The 17,064-nt window shown below is 35.7% G+C and overlaps 1 protein-coding gene across 1 annotated transcript in view; it reads left to right on the forward strand.

The window, feature by feature from the left end:
* The first annotated feature begins 10,447 nt into the window (after positions 1 to 10,447).
* LOC129276117 (neuroblastoma suppressor of tumorigenicity 1-like) overlaps positions 10,448 to 17,064 on the forward strand; it is a 23,484-nt gene continuing 16,867 nt past the window's right edge. Inside the window, exon 1 of the mRNA XM_054912551.2 lies at positions 10,448 to 10,771. The gene's annotated coding sequence lies outside the window, so the exon portion shown is untranslated. The remainder of the gene's footprint in view (positions 10,772 to 17,064) is intronic.

Consider the following 17,064-nt stretch of genomic DNA (forward strand, 5'->3'; position numbering starts at 1 on the left):
TTGGGGGAGCAGAAAATAAAGTACTGACAGTCTGTTCAGATCTGTATTGTGCTTTGTGAAATAAACATTTTTATGAAAGACATTGGCAAGCCCGTAGTTTGGGGGTGGTGGTCGATTCCCCCAAAGAGTTTGTTAAATAGCTATAAAAAATGGGTAGGTAAACGGTTTTTCAGGGACACAATTCCCAACAATTTAGACTGACCTTATATGTTTGTTTGGCTTTTTTTTTTGCTTATCAAATTTGAAGAGAAGGATCGAGCCCCCAAATTGAAAACCGGTGCTACATGTACGTTGCTGATTAGTAACAGTTACGTGTGTAAGGTACATATGGTACAACAGTCCTAACAAGTTCAGACTGTTTCAAGACTCACAGGCGTGTGTCATTTTATTCTAATACCCGAGGAAAATGATGTGTGTTACTTTTTGTCATGAGATAGTGATGTGGGTCATTTTTTATTGAATGAACCCTCCTCATCCCCAAGTCATGACCAGACAAAAGAACCAGTCATGAGCAAATCTTCCTGTTGAGCTATGATACATGACAGGTCACTTGATGTAATTCAGCCAATAAGGATGACTACGTGTGTGTAAAGCCTGTCGCACACTATCCGATCCGGTGCGACGCGATTTTTCAAGAAATCGCATTTTGCATTGGATATGAAAGTCCCAAGAAGTACAATTATTTTAGTTAAAGTTTGGCATATTGTTAGGAAAACTAAAATCATATGTTTACTCTGCGGCATGCCCTACGGTCGGAGTAAAGTCCAAATCGGCTTCAAGTCGCCGATGATGACGTCATCACGATTTGGAATCAAATTTGTTTGTGGAGGCTCTGACTGGACTGAATTTCGATTGCAGTAGTCCAACCACTATTCTGAACTCTGATCAGTAAGATTTTATCAGTTGGAATATCCATATCAAATGTCATCACGATTAATTTGAAATTTGAATCGCAACGAAACGCATAGTGTAAGACGGGTTTTACGGTAACATCTCTATAGTGATTTCAATTCAGTTAGGTTTTCACTCAAGTCAGAAGTGTGCTATTGGGACTTAAATTCAATTTGCAACTTTCGTTTGCAATAAGCCCCCTATTTCTAGTTTTTTTTTCATTTGTTGGTTCATTACGAATATCTTCTTAAATGAAAAGTGATGTTGACCGATTATAATGGTGTATTCAGCAGATAAAATGATCACTAAACTTGCCAATCGTTTTAAATTAAATTGTATATTAAAAAGTATATGTATATTATTTTAAAAAGATATGAAACAAAATGTATTCTTTATGATTATGTATGTTTATGTTTCTGTAAATCATGATTTTATGAAATGATTTTTGATAAAAAAAACATGCCATGATATCAATTGTGATGGTTCTAAATAAATTATGATATTTTTGACAAGTATATTGTTTTTGGAGTAATAAAGATGGGGAGTAAAGGCAAACATGATGATGATGATGATGATGATGATGATGATGATGATAATGATAAGAGTGTTGATGATTATGATGATGATGATTATGGTGATGATGATGATGGTGATAATGATAAGGGTGTTGATGATGATTATTATGGTGATGGTGATGACGACGACGACGACGATGATGATAGTGATGATGATGATAATGATAAGAGTGTTGATGATTATGATGATGATTATGGTGATGATTATGATGATGACAGTGATGATAATGATGATAGTGATGATGATGGTGATGATAATGGCGATGGTGATAATGATAAGAGTATTGATGATGATGATGATGGTAATGGTGATGATGAAGATGATGGTAATGACAAGAGTGTTGATGATGTGATGACGATGATTACGATGGTGATGGAGGTATTAATGATGGTGATGCATAGGCGGGGGGACGTGTCCCCCCCCCTAAATTTTAGGTAAATTTTTAGTTTTTTTTTTTTTTTTTTTTTTTTTTTTTTTTTTGCTTGCTTGTCAATATTTTTTTTCTGCGTCCCCCCTAAAATTTTTGGTGGATAACTTTTTTTTTTTTTTTTTTTTTTTGCTTGTCAAAATTTTTTTGAAGGCCCCCCCCTAAAATTTTTGGCTTCTGCCGCCAATGTGGTGATGTGACGATGATGGTAATCATGGTGGTAGCGGTGGTGATGATTATCATTACAAAACTGAAACCTTACTTTATTTTACTGAAAATTTGCACAAATTTCACAAAAAGTGTGCATGAAATAATTCAATCTCACTTTAGAAAATATAAAAGTCCCCCGAGTTTCTTCGATTTTTTACGTGTCTTGCCCCTCCTCCCCGGAAAATTTCTTCCTATGGTAATACAGGGCACAAAGGCTTTCTAAACGGGGAGAGGGAGGGATGGGGCATTGAACAGATTCCTTTTTTATTTGTATGTTTTTTGTTGGGAATGGCAATCGGCGATTTTCTTTTTTGGAATGAAAATATGGATACTATATTTTTAGATGTTGCAATCAACCGAACAGAAAAAAATACTTTGAGGGATATTAGTTAGGTTCATGGCCCCAAAATGTATATCTCTTTCTTTGTTGTTTTTCTTAATGCAAGATTATGATAGTTACGGCAGCATCTTCTTTTTGTTGTGAGATTACGATGTGTTTATATTAATTCCTATATTTTTAGCTATTCTGCAGCTAAAAAAAAGACTGACTGCTAAATCGCCGGTGGGTATGTCATCTTATTTTATATAATCCCGCTGTCATGATAATTACGACCCTGGGCATCTCAGCTAAGAATAGCACACATGGCTGGATTGAAAATAATATATGCTCATTCAGAAGCTATGCCACAGGGGGGGGGGGGGGCAGGGACGACCCCTTCCTACATTTCTTTTTTTGCAAGGAGTGGAAAAAGAGGAGGAAAAAGGCAAAAGAGGAAGAAGATTGTCTTGGCAGTGTGATGTAACTTTATAATGCCCCAAGAATTCAAATGACCTCACCTCCATCAGGCCCCCACCCCCTTCCCGCGCCCATCGAATTATGAAAAAGTCCCTCCTGGATTCCTAGATTATTCTTTAAGTTTGGAAAATGCTGTCCGTCTTAATAGAAATGAAAGTAACCCGAAAAAATGTCGATACCTGACGTTTGCAGGGAAGAAGGGGGGGGGGGTAGTCTTTCGCATACAAATACTAACTGCAACCATAACATACCTTATCGAAAATCATTTGTCTCTAGACTGATTGGGAGGGGAAAAAGGATAGATCGAACTGGTTGTGCCCCCTTTATTTTTCTTCTAATTTTAATCCCAATAGTTATTACCTTTTTCGATCACTTGATCGCATTTCGTGGTGGCAAGTTATGTTTTATTTGGGAATGTCAGAGTGATTTTCATAAAAATAAGTTGTGTAACTCCAAGTTATAATCCTGTTATTCAATGGGGGGGGGGGGGGGGGGGTCACGTCATAGGTAGTTACCTCCCCCCCCCCCCGCCAACACTACCACCCGACCTGTCAAAATACACCGCTGCCGCCCCTGGGGCACATAATATCTACTCCTTTTGTAAAGGACGAGCTTAGAAAAAAAACAATGAGATTGCATTTCCCTTACCTGTTTATTTTTTTTTTCTTTTCTCCTACATTATACTTTAACTCGATTATGTAATGAAATAACAACTCCTGAAAAAAGAGTAAAATTTCCTCATTGAATAATCATTCGCAAAAAAAAACTCTTGTAACAACAAGAGCTGTCATCCAAATTAATTTCTTTCTAAAAATGGCATCCTTAACGGCTTTCGAATATAAAAGTGTAGGTGTGGCTCAAGTTGAACGAACAATCTGTACATTTTGTTAATACAATCCATCTGAATCTGTAAAACTAATTATTCTTCATGGAATTCTCTACAACAATTATAGCACTATTATTTGGTGATGATCGTGATAAAAGTGATTATTTTTTAATCTTTGAATGTAATTTGGATGATATCCACTTCACTTAAAGTCAAATGAGCCATCAAGGCAAATTATGACACAGATGATCATGGGCGAATTCACTGGTTAATAAACACTGGCGTACATATGAGGGGGGGGGGATAGGGATCACCCCTCCCCCAAGTTTAATGACCAAGAAAAAAAATGAAGAGAAGAAGAATGAAAAGGAGAGGAAAAGGGTGTAAGATACGAATTTATTTTCTGAATATTAAGTCGAAATCCATCACCCATAAGATTTTCATTTTGAAAATCTCGAAACTTTGCGCGCTAAGATATGTTTTGTAAAATGCGTCACGTTGTATCCCCTCAAGTATATTGACTCATTACTCTGCTATTATTGAGTATTGTCACACGGATAAAGCCGATCCCAAAGCGATTATTATCAGGTTAATTCTAATTTTGATTCGGAGTTGGTTTGCAATGATGTGCTCCAGCCTGTTAAGAAAAACTAAAGTGCATTGTACTGTGCCTGAATTATCAAAGATCTTGTGCGAAAACAATCACGGAGATAGACATGAGGCAGTGCCCCCCTTCTATTTTGTTACCCTGTAATAACTGGGTGTTAAAACTGGCACCATTTGGTGTCCCTATAGAGGATGTGTTTAATGAGGTGTTAAATCTACACCGTAGAGTCTGAACATAACATCGAAAGAGTGTAAAAATGATAACCAAAGGTCACCTATAGGTGTTGAAATAACACCGCAAATTTAACACCGGAGTAAATGACTAATGCTGTCTTCTATGTACCCCAAATAACACAGAACAGTTTTTTCTGTATACAAGGCTGTACAAAGAATTTTTCGGGGGGGGGGGGGCGTACACAATTTCGAAGAAACTGAAAGTGAGGGAGCGAAGCAACCAAGCTTGTCATGGGAGTGCTTCTGCATTTTCCAAAGTTATATTAAATGATTTTGTGTACACTTTTTGTGAATTTAGGGAACATTTGCAGAAAAAAAATGTTAGTTTTCAAAGTTTCTTGATGGCAACTGCCACTGCTCTTCCCCCCCCCCCCCGCCACTGCGTACGGCCATGGTTGCACACCTTACACCCCCTCGATCACTAACCCCTGGTTGTAAGTCCCCTTGATACCTAGCCCCATGACGACCACTGACGTAGTTTCCACAGGTACGTTTTCTTATTCTAGCTAACAACTCTAAAATGATTTTAAGACATCTTTACCATATTACGAAATTAAAATCTTATATCCTCCATCTCTTTTCTAAGTTCGATACTCGCTTAATGGCATTTGAGATTTCGAAACCTGTTTTCGAAATTAAAAATTGTTTGCTCAATAACAGTTCTTCCAGGAACGGCGTGGGATACGTTTGGTAGGGGCGACCATAAGATGACGTCACGTGTGGCCTATTGAAATTACAGGGTGGTGGCATGAATACAGAGCAGAGTTACACAACCCGGTCCCATATTGTTTTACGATATAAATGAATTTGAATTTGAAAAAACGATACTTCTTTATTCCTCTTTTTGTCTATATACAGTGCGTCCCAGAAAAAACGAAACCGAGATTAAGTGATGATTTATCTTAACTTAATCACAAATGCCGTAGACAAATGACCTACCATTGTAAAGCTTAGAATCTCCTCTTTTATCTGATATTACTTAGATTATTCCCCATTCACGCAGGAGTGAGCAAAAACAATTTGAAGAAAGGATACCAAAAAACTCATTTGGCGGGGGGTATCTGAATTTCAAAAAGAAAATCACATGCCTAAAAAGTTCAATATCTGCTCTTTTATTTGATACCCCAAGTTAATCACAAAATATGGTCAAAAGTAAAAAAGTTATGATCCCTCGAAACAATGTTTGTATTTCCATAATTTCATTACACAAACGTGTTTTCACCGGTTTCCCACAGAAGCTATCGCATGGTTAACAAAAGACTTAATGCATGGCTGATCGTCAACAAAACGGAGTGTCAAGTGACTTTGAACGCTAGCCTGTAGAACCTCTTAATTTTATGAAATAATTGAAATTCAAGCCTTAATTCAAATAACCAGAACTTTGTTATTTATTGATCATTTTCTGTAATTGATGTATCAAATTAAAGAGCAGATATTGAATTTTCGAAAATGTGGTTTTCTTTTTGAAACCCAGATACAGCCCGCCAAATGACTTTTTGGTATCCCCTCTTGAAATTGTTTTTGCTCACTCATGCGTGAATGAGAAATAATCTAAGTAATTCCAGATGAAAGAGGAGATTCTAAGCTTTACAATGGTAGGTAATTTGTCTATTGTATTTGTGATTAAGTTATGATAAATCATCGATAAATCTCGGTTTCGTTTTTTGTGGGACGCACTGTAGAATAAAAAAAAATATTTTGAAAAACCCCAAGACGTAGCGGTCACCCCACAAACACTCCTCCGGCCTCCTCCCCCCCCCCCCCACGTAGCACCGCCCCAGAGTACCGACCTTTACGCCAATGTATACCGACTCCACGGCGAGCCATTCTTCCCAGTAGAATATGGAGAAGAAATTCGAGATAACGAATTACATGTATATATATTTTATAAATGATTCGATAACACTGCACTGATCGTGCTAATTTATACAACGCATTCGCGCCGGGCATACGCCAGAAACTCATTTTGATCATTCCTTTCTTTAATGAAGTATTATCATGATTATAGGCCGGGTTAAAAAAAAAACCGTGTCTCGGATCCATTGAGGCGGGGGGGGGGGGGGAGGGGTAGTGGGCGACCCGCCTTCCTTATGATTTCACAAGTAATACATAGTGAAAAGAGAACGAGGAAAAAATGGGGAAAAGAATGAAGAAGAGTATAAAAATGAGAGGGTTTGGGGAGTTAATAATCTTATTATTCAATTAAGAAAAAGGGATGTGATGTCTTCTTTAAGTTGTCAATTTTATGTTCATCAAACTAAGCCTAATCCACACAAAACTTCCCAAAATCAAAATGGCGTAACTTTTTAAGGAAAATTGTTTAGTAAAACGGGATGCGAACTGGCTTGACAGAAGTGTAGTGTTTTATTTACTTATCACTGAACTCCTGTGTTACAATAAAAACGACCAAGTAATGCTCGAGTAAGTACACATAATTTTTATTCTCGAAGTTTAGATGAGACTTTTTGTTATCACAACGAGAGTTAATTTTTTTTTACAATTTCTTGCAATTTATTTCATTTTAAGTACACGCATTCGTTACACTATATAAGTTCATCAAATTGATTTTTTTGGGGGGGAATGAAGAGTTAACAATTTTATTTCTTCTTTAAACATTATGTGGTTGCATTTATATAAACGCAGGTTAAAATGTGCCTTTTCTGGTCGGTATTTGCCCCCCCCCCCAAAAAAAAAAAAAAAAAAAAAAAAAACAGAGAGAAAGAGAGAGAGAGGGGGAGAAACCGTCTTGTTTATTTCCGTTCATGATTTTATCATTCATGTCCTAATCTTGTTTGTAAACGTTAAATGAAAGAAAGAAAAAATAAACAGTTCACTCGTCTTTGGTCTTTATCGGACTACCCCCATCCCATCACTACCTAACCCGACTTAAAGGGATGGTCCGGGCTGAAAGTAGTGATAGCTTATTAAATAGAGTAGAATTTACTGAGCAAAATGCCGAAAATTTCATCAAAATCGGATAACAAATAACAAAGTTATTGAATTTTAGATTTTAGCAATATTTTGTGATACAGTCGTCATGAATATTCATAAGGTGGGCTGATGATGTCACATCCCCACTTGTTCTTTTGTATTTTATTATATGAAATTAGGTTTATTCAAATTTTTTCCTCCAAGAACTAGAAAAATTGGATTGACAACTGATTTAGTGCATTAGATATTCATTGCTGCAACTTATTTCATCATAAAGGAGACGTATTATTCACACAAGTATGAAATAATGAAAAAATTATGATTTTATGTAATAACATAAGAAAATGGTAAGTGGAGATGTGACATCATCAGCCCACCTAATGAATATTCATGACGACTGTTTTCACAAAATATTGCTAGACTTTAAACTTCACTAACTTAATTATTTGTTATCCGATTTTGATGACATTTTCGGCATTTTGTTCAGTGAATTCGACTCTATGTAAGATATAAATATTTTCAGCCCGGACCATCCCTTTAACCCGTTCTTCGAGGATCGGACCGGAGAAAATGTATTATGTAGATGATATATATTTTTTCCGCCCCCTCCCCATTTGGCAATGCTGGATACGCCCCTGAATATAACACACTATCTAGGCTTATACGATAAAAGGAAAAATAATGATATTGAAGAGAATGATAATGAGTCTGTCTCACATATCTCCCGAAGGCGTTACCTTCAATCACACATACTTCCGATTATATTATGTAATGTTATTTGAATGAATAATAAAGACTACTACAAAACAAAAAAATCTTATCTTATCTTATACAAGGATGTGTTAGAGGAAAATAGTTTTGCGTACACTGTCAATAGATTTTTTGTTTATTATAAAGGAGGGATTCTTATGATTTCTAATAAATTACATAAAAATAAGCCTATTATATGAATTTTCAAGTAGCAAATATCTCACATACGTTGGTTAATTTTTCCTTTCTTGGCAGCATATTATCAAATTGATACTAAGACCAACTGGAGACTGTTTCATGAAATCTAGTCAATGACTTTTACTGACAAATCTGCTAAGAGCCAATCAGATGAAAGTATTTCAGTAGCTTTTAACAAAATATCACAATTATTTTCAGCAAACGCTGTTTTGACGATGGCGAAATTCACCACACCACTTATCTCCAACACTTGACTTTCGGGACTCCCCCCCAAAAAATAAGGGTCTTATTTTTTTCTCTATTTCTCTCTCATAGTCTATGTCTCGCCTGTACAGTGCGTATACAAAAAAACGGGACAGTTTTGAAAAGTCTATAAAACATTTGTTTCAAATTATTATATCTATATTTTTATGTTAATAGATGCTCTGAGATCTTATCTTTGAAATGCCATTTAAAACAATTAATTTTGTTCATGCTTGAGAGAACACGGGACGTTTTTGTCGGGGGTTCAAAAAGAGGCTTGCGCCAAGATGGCAGAAATGAGAAATTTGATGATTAGACTTTTGGCTAATCAGCAGACTTCCTTTTCATCTTTTCATTATCTTTGCCATACTTTTCGAATTATGCTGTCAGATTATTTTGTTTTTCATTTAAACTTCTTTTACCTTTGAATTTTCCTTCATAAGTAAGAAAAGAAGACTTTTTGTCAACCCAAGTAAGAAGATTTGCATTATTAATTGGGAGAATTTTTAATTATTCAAATCCTTTTATTACTGGTATGTAAAAAAAATTGTGTTATGGTACCTATAAAAGACATAAATTTTATTTTCGAGGGGTTTTTTAATCCTTCACCAAGTTTAATTATGTGCTTGACAGGACAAAAAGGAAAGGACTCATGTCTTTCAATGGCAATGGTGTATTGAGTCAATTTTGAAGGAGCAAGATATGGCAGATCGGGTAAAATGTATTAAAAAGTTATGAAGCAAGGAAGCAAAAATTTCCACTTTTTTATTAAAATATCAAATTTTGTGATTTTGACATAATATTTAGTAAATGATATCATATTTCAATTTTTATGTTTTCTGTTATTTTCCTTTCCACTTTTTCCCCATCAGTATGCCAATGTACAAAGGCACCATAACCTTTGTAGCACACAATGAAAGGAATTGAAAAAAAAAACACGCTCTCCCATACTTCGGTATAAAAAAATTGTTCTTGCCTAAAGAAGGAATATTCAAAGTTAAAAGAAAACATATTAAAAAGGAACAACAGATCTATTCAAGCAAATAAGAAGATTTGGAAATTAATTTAGACCGCATAATTCGAAAATTATGGCACAGATAATGAAAAGGTTAAGAGGAAGTCTTCTGATTATCAAGAAGTCCGACCATCATATTTATCTCCAAAACTTCTCCATGCATGACCAAGGTCAAAGGTCATTTAGGGTCAACGAACATTGTGGAATTGACATCATTTTTTAAATTTTACATGTTTAATGGATCTAGTTCATGAAACTTGTATATAAGAGCAGCAATGTATCCCTGAATACCATGTGTGCGTTTCAGGATCATGGCCAAGATCAAAGGTCATTTAAAAATCAATGAACTCTGGCCGTGTTGGGAGTATGTGTTGAATCGGCATCGTAACTTAGAAAGTTGATGGATCTATCTCATGAAACATAAACACAAGGGTAATCAAGTATGAATGATTGTTTTGCACATGTCTAAGGCCACATGATCATGGTCAAAGGTCATTTTGGGTCAACGGACATAATATTTTATTATCATATTAGTGGTTTCTTCTGTGAATAATTATTCATAAGCTATTTTCAAAGGCAGCACTGCTGCTATATCAATTAGGTAACGCAGGCGATACTGCCAGAGGCGTTCCACTTGTTGCTTTTTTTTGCTTGTTCAAAATGGCGTTTTACATCTGATATACATTTTGAGAGCATGAGTGTACATGGTGTAGGATACACAATCAACTTTCGATACCGTACTTCACCCTAAAAGATTATACGACCCACCAATGGATGTAGGCCGACTGGACAGTAACCAAATTCGTAATCATATGAAACCACGCCTCTATTCGATTACGTCATAATTTTCTTAGACGGTTTCGCGCTCGATTGCATATGCACTCCTTGAAAATACTGATGCTTACCATCAAAAACGAGATGGAGAGCGATTATCAAAGTGTATATTTTGAATTATAAAGAAGGAGAGGAATAAGACAATCTGCCAGTAAACTCTTTCCCCGAGAAGAGAAGCGGAAAGGAGCCATCAACGCCTTAGCCTGATCAACTATTGTCTTGTCATAATAGTTTGTAAGTATGGAAGCTTTTATCGCACGGTCCACTTGCCAATTTTATTTTCGAATTATTTAACTATTGCCCTTCAATTGGCTCGTAATAATTAACGTTTATATGTGATATATATTTATCAAATTGTAATGTGAACATATCTGAAGTAAATGAAATACTTTCTTGACAAGCACGAATACTTCATTTTAAGATGTACAGTTATGTTAGTATGCGCTGATGCATCTTTGTTGCAGAAGAAACATTTATTTCGTTCTCGTTAGTAACTCAAATAACTAATTAAGATTTCATAGTAAATTTAGATGTTTTGCATTTGTATTCGAGTGTGTGTGTATGTGTGTAATACATCGATAGCTTTTAAGTCTATCAAAACAGCAGGGGCCGTTTCACAAAGCTGTTTGTAAGTTAAGAGTGACTTTAAGAACGACTGGTGATTCTTTCTTGTGGTAAATGATATTCAACATTAAATGTTCATTGGTGATTATTTAGCGCGTATAAAGAAAGGTGTACCAGTCGTTCTTTAACTCGCTGTTAACACCCACCAGGAATCGATTTTTTTTTTTTACTGCATCTCTTGATCGGTTACTTTGTTTCTATAGTTGGTGGATGTATGTATAGGTATGTGCATCGCAAACAAATAGCTATATCACCACCCATTTGATGATGCATTTCTCATTTAGCTTAATCAGTTATGATTTAAATCCCAATCTGATTTCTGAAGCAATATTTTTGATACTGAAGGCGAAACTTTATGCATAATTTTTTTTTCCAAATCAATTATTTACCTCTATTTTCACTGATTTTTTTTAATGATTAATAATCGTTATATTGGTGATTGCAATCTCTTCAATGGGTAGCTTGGTTGGTAAAGCGATGGTCTTAGTGGCGTAATGAGAGAAAGAGAGAAAGAAAGAGGAAGCACATTTTGGTGCGCGTGGAAAAACTTAGAATTTCCAAACGAGCGAATTTTTAAAATGAAAAACAAATTTTGTGATAGATTGTGTTATAAATCAGAAATTAGTCATATCTTTCCCTGTTTTCCCTTCCCTTTTTCTTGGTCACTGATATTTTTTTTTGGGGGGGGGGTGGTCAGGGCCCTGGGAACAATTTTTTAAGTGGCGGATGCTGATGTAAAGTTGAAAAGCAAAAAAAAAAGTTTTCACTTCAAATGGAGGTCATTTTGGTAATATTTTTCGATTTTTACACATCTTTAAAAATTCCTTGGGGTGCTTCCATACAGGCAGCACTCCCAAGAAGCGGGGGTGGGGCATAGCCATCAAGCCCCCCCCCCTCCCATCTGTACGCCAGTAGGAATTTATTGAAATATAATTATGTATGATCACTTATTAATTAGCGATTGAGCAGAGGTGAATTAAAAAGGGCCTCTCATCGTTTAAGATTTCCGAAAGAAGTGGTTAATAGTGGATGGTTTGAGAAATGCCCATGCAAGGGCGAATCGCCGATTACTTGACCAGTTTTATTTATTTTTTAAGAGAGAGAGAAAGAGAAATATCTTCGTGCCTCAACTAAATCATAGTCTGTGCTAAATTAAACAAAAAAATAATTGTTTGAAAAAATGAGACCTGTTGGGTGCGTATAGCGGAGTGCAAGGAGAACGCATTTCTTCGCCTCCATTCTGTATTGATTCTCGATTTTTTTTTCGTAGAATAATGTCGAGATAAAAGGCCGCAGAGAGTAAGAAATACAGAAGGTTTGCTGACTGAATTTACTCCTTCTCCAAGCGCAAAGCGCACAAACTCTGACCTTTTAGCGAACTTTGATAGAAAATTACGCTTCCATCACTCCGCCCTGCATGTCAATTATTTGCTTTAGATAGCCGTTTTCCACCATTTCCCTGCGGAATGTACCGGGGGGGGGGGACACTTACATTGACGAGTGGATACCATGCGCGACCAAAAAACACGTAAAAGGGATGTCTTTTTCAAGATAGGGCACGTTACGTACGTAACGTAATAAGGGTGTCAAAAAAACTAAAATAATGAAAAAAGGGTATTTATTTTCGCTAGGAAAGCTACGTGTTTAGGGTCAAATTACGAGGGTGTAAAAAGTTAAGACTAAAATGTTTTATAAAGGATGTACTTTCTGATCCAAGAGTCAACACTACGTGTTTAGAGTACGATTTGCGCGAGATGTGGGAGGTGGTCTCTACTAAACCCAATGATGTTGGTAAAGGTAAGACCGACGACCGACGTCCGTGACATTACAATAAAAATATCGCTGTACTTGTTTAGGGGGTCAATTCAGGGAATACTTGGCAAGAGTATCGTTTTGTTTCCAATATTTTTTAAGCCAGGGTAGGGTTTTACACGCCAATACTTGTTAAGGGGTGCATTTTCAGAATACGGAAAATACTTGTTTAGGGTGCTTTTCGAGACCCCATGGTCGCGCATGGTATCCACTCGTCATTGGAAGTGCCCCCCCCCCCGGGAATGTACAATGTAGGGATGGATTATCTTGGTGTTGTTGTGCTAATTAATGTGGTTCGGTGTAAAGATGGCAGAGGTAATACACTGTAAAAACGCTGTTAAAAATGTTAAGCAACGCTGTTTAAGCCCGTCACTCTAACAACTATTGTTTATTTTTTTAACAATTGCTTAAACTTTTTACAACAACTTGTTTAAAAGTTAAAAAAAAATAGTTGTAAAGAGTGATAGGCTTAAACAGCGTTGCTTAACATTTTTAACAGCGTTTTTTTTTCTTTACAGTGTAATGGCAAAGTAAAAGTGGCAAAAGTAAAAATGGCAGAGAGGTATATATAAATGACCGGTCTTAAAACCTCATGCGATGGAAATGTCAGAGTAAATCACCCTCACGCACACTTGTATATTGAATTAAATTGAATTGAATTTGTTTTCATACTTCACAAGCTATTTAACAAAATATATCACAATACAAGAACTGCATTCGATTATAATATAGAATTCAGAGGGTAATGACAATAGCAATAAGTGAAAGTGAAATATGAAGGAACCTGAATAAAGAGCAGAGCTTGGAATATCTGCAGGTTTATTCAAAATTATTATGAAATTGGCAATCAAGGAGATCGGACATTTACAAAAAATAAGACTGCATAGGAAGAACTAAAGATAAGCGAACTACAAAGAAATCGCGGGGTAAAGAATGAGAGGGAAAGTGGAGAAATAATAAAAATAAGATAAAGAGAGGGAGAGAGAGAGAGGGGGAGGGGGTGATCAAAGAAAGAGAAAATCAAAATATATATAGTATATTGATTAATGCAAAAGGTTCTGAGAAGATAATAAAAATAATGTTGGACAAATGGAAAGGGTGATATTTTTTTAAAAATCATAGATAGAATCTCGTCTGCATCGATGTGATAACCCTTGGATTGGTATTTTTTCCTGGACTAACAGCCTTCTCACAGCAATCGCTCTACTAATATTCAAATTTGAAGAAAAAAACTTTGATTCTTGGTATTGTACTTAATTCTGTAAAGGGGAAGTTCACCTTAATATGAAGTTTATTGCAAAAATAGCAGAAAAAGTAATAAAAAAAAAATTGTGAAGTTTTGAGGACTGAAATCCATCAAAGATTGAAAAAAAAAACCTTTTCGAGTTTTTTAATGGTGTGGTCATAATTATGCTAGCAGCTTCCCCATATCTTGTATAAAAAATCAATGAAATGTCATTCAAGAAAAAATGAGAATGGTTTATTTAGTACCTTCAGTATATCAACGGACAGATTATTTCTCATTCGCTACTGAAAGATGATTTTTTTTAGCCATCATGAATCATTTGAAAAATTAAAAAGTATACATTTTATAGTGTATGAAATATGGGGCAGCTTCTCGTATATTACGTCACAAATCAAAAAATCAAAATTCTAATAACTTTCTCATTCTTTGATGGATTTTTCTCAAACCTTCACCAATATATATATGTTTTCTGTTATTTTTACAACAAACTTTTCGTCAGGATGAACTTCCCTTTTAAGTCAGCTTGATAGAATGATACCTATAAGAAAGAAACACCCAAAAAATTGAATCCCCGACTCGCTGCACATTTCCAAATTCATGCTGTATTCGTTACCATAGAAACTTGTGGTTTGGGAACCTGACATCCACATGGACTAGCGCTGCAATGAGGTATTGCTGTAACAAACTCACCAATAGTTGCTTTAATTATATCGTTTACATAAAACTATACGTGTCAAATCAATATCTATTCCGATCCATTGTGATGATTACAGAATGTTGGTTATTTTTCTGTTATCCATGATTTCGAACGCCTTTTTAAAAATGGCATTCTTCACACTGGCGCGTAAGGTGTTGGCGGGAAAATGTCCTGAATGGAACTCGTGCAACTAAGTCCTGTAAGTGGTTCGAAGTATTCTCGAACTTGTCTATTTTAGTGGGTTCATGGTAGCGCACATTGGTGTTAAAAGAATCGTTGGATATGAATGTAAAAGCCCCCTCACACCTGACCGAATGTAGGCGGACGAAGGTTGACGAATGGGAAAAATGAACGAAATGCACGCGAATTCAACGAATTCAAATAAAATTTCCGTCAAATCATGCGCTCAGTAACTATTGTCAAACCTTATCAACGAACGGTAAGCGAAGGATAAATATGGCATGCAAAGGATATAGATTTTTCGGTTCACCTCTTCGAGAAAATTGCGGCCGAAGGCGAGCGAAGGGTTGATATAACCCAATAAGACGAACGAACAGTGAGCAATGGTTTGATATGGCGTGCAATTAGAAACGAAGACGAGGGAATAGATCAGGCAATCTCGTTCGTTGTGTAATCTTGTTGCTTCGTTACGGGTTCTTTCAAGATCGGTCCACTTTGGCAAAAGCGCGAAGAGGGACTATGCGCGACAAAAACACACGAACGATTACCGCGGATTCAAATAGATGACCAACGATTTTCAATTCGTCGAGAAATTTTAAACATGTTCAAAATTTTCGAGCGAATTTAAAAAATCGCAGCTGTTAGTTCAGAAGATGTACGAACCCAAATACGAAGGGTAAATATGATTTACTATCAGTTACCATTGAAAACGATTTAAAAAAAAATGCCTTTCGCCAGCCATCGCAAGGCATATTTCAGGCAATTCGGTTAGGTGTGAGGGGCCCTTTGTTCTACTTACGAACTGGCCAAGATAGAAGTCATTTTTGGCAAGTATAGTGTTTGAATTTAATCATGTCAACTGATGAAGTATAGACCTAAGATGATACAAAAAAACTAATAATATGCAATCAGCTCATATAAGAGTCCATTCAAGGTCAATAATTATAATCGATTGACGGGAAATGCAATTTTTTTCCCTGTCTACACTGTTAAAAATAATATAAACCACACTGTTTACTATGTGAATCGCACAGTAGTTGTTTAAACAGTTTAAACAAGTGTTTAAAAGCTTACACAACCATTCTTAAATTATTGATAATTGAATATTTGAATTTAGACTTTTTTGTTTATGATTTTAAACATTTGTTTAAAATATCTAAACAACTTCTGTGCAATTCACATAGTAAACAGCGTTGTTTTAATTATTTCTAACAGTGTATATGTAGCAAGTCATTTTTACCTCTTCAACCAGTGCTGAGTTTTCCGATAATAACAGCATATGCAACCCTAAACAAACTTTATAAAAACCTTTACTATTTTTACCTCTGCCATTTGTACCTGTCATTTATACCAGGCACCGGCAATGTGCATGCCATTAATAATTTGGAATATCAAACGAAACTTCTTGTTCAGAATAGTGATGTAACTATTTTTCAAATACGAAAAAGAAATACGTACACTGCTATAAAAATCCTCGGAAATTTCACAAGTCAGCGTATGATGTTTAAAGAAAAGAAAATAGATATATCAAAGTTACATTTTACCCCTTTTTATGTATTCACAGTTTTTAACAATACTTTATTTTGTCGTGGAATAAATCAGTAGTAACCAACATTAGTACTTCAACCAGTGCTGAGTTTTCCGATAATAACAGCATATGCAACCCTAAACAAACTTTATAAAAACCTGTCACTTGTTTTTTCTCTGTGTTGAATATGATTTATTTTTATCAAGCAGCCTTCGGTCATGATAGTATATACGCCTCGATTTTTCCTGTTAATGTAAAAATAAGACAGCTCAGATGAAATACATAATGATAGCAAATATCAATTAATTAGCTTTATATAAGTTCATAAGAGCTGTATATGGAGGTCACTTTTAACCGTAAGCGTTACAAAACAATTCATCTCGAAGCCGCAGACGCAGCGTTGGAAAAACGTTTCGAGTGGCAAAGAGTGGAGGCAGACG

This window comes from Lytechinus pictus, chromosome 14 (assembly GCF_037042905.1).
Source record: "Lytechinus pictus isolate F3 Inbred chromosome 14, Lp3.0, whole genome shotgun sequence".
In the NCBI taxonomy this organism is placed as follows: domain Eukaryota; kingdom Metazoa; phylum Echinodermata; class Echinoidea; order Temnopleuroida; family Toxopneustidae; genus Lytechinus; species Lytechinus pictus.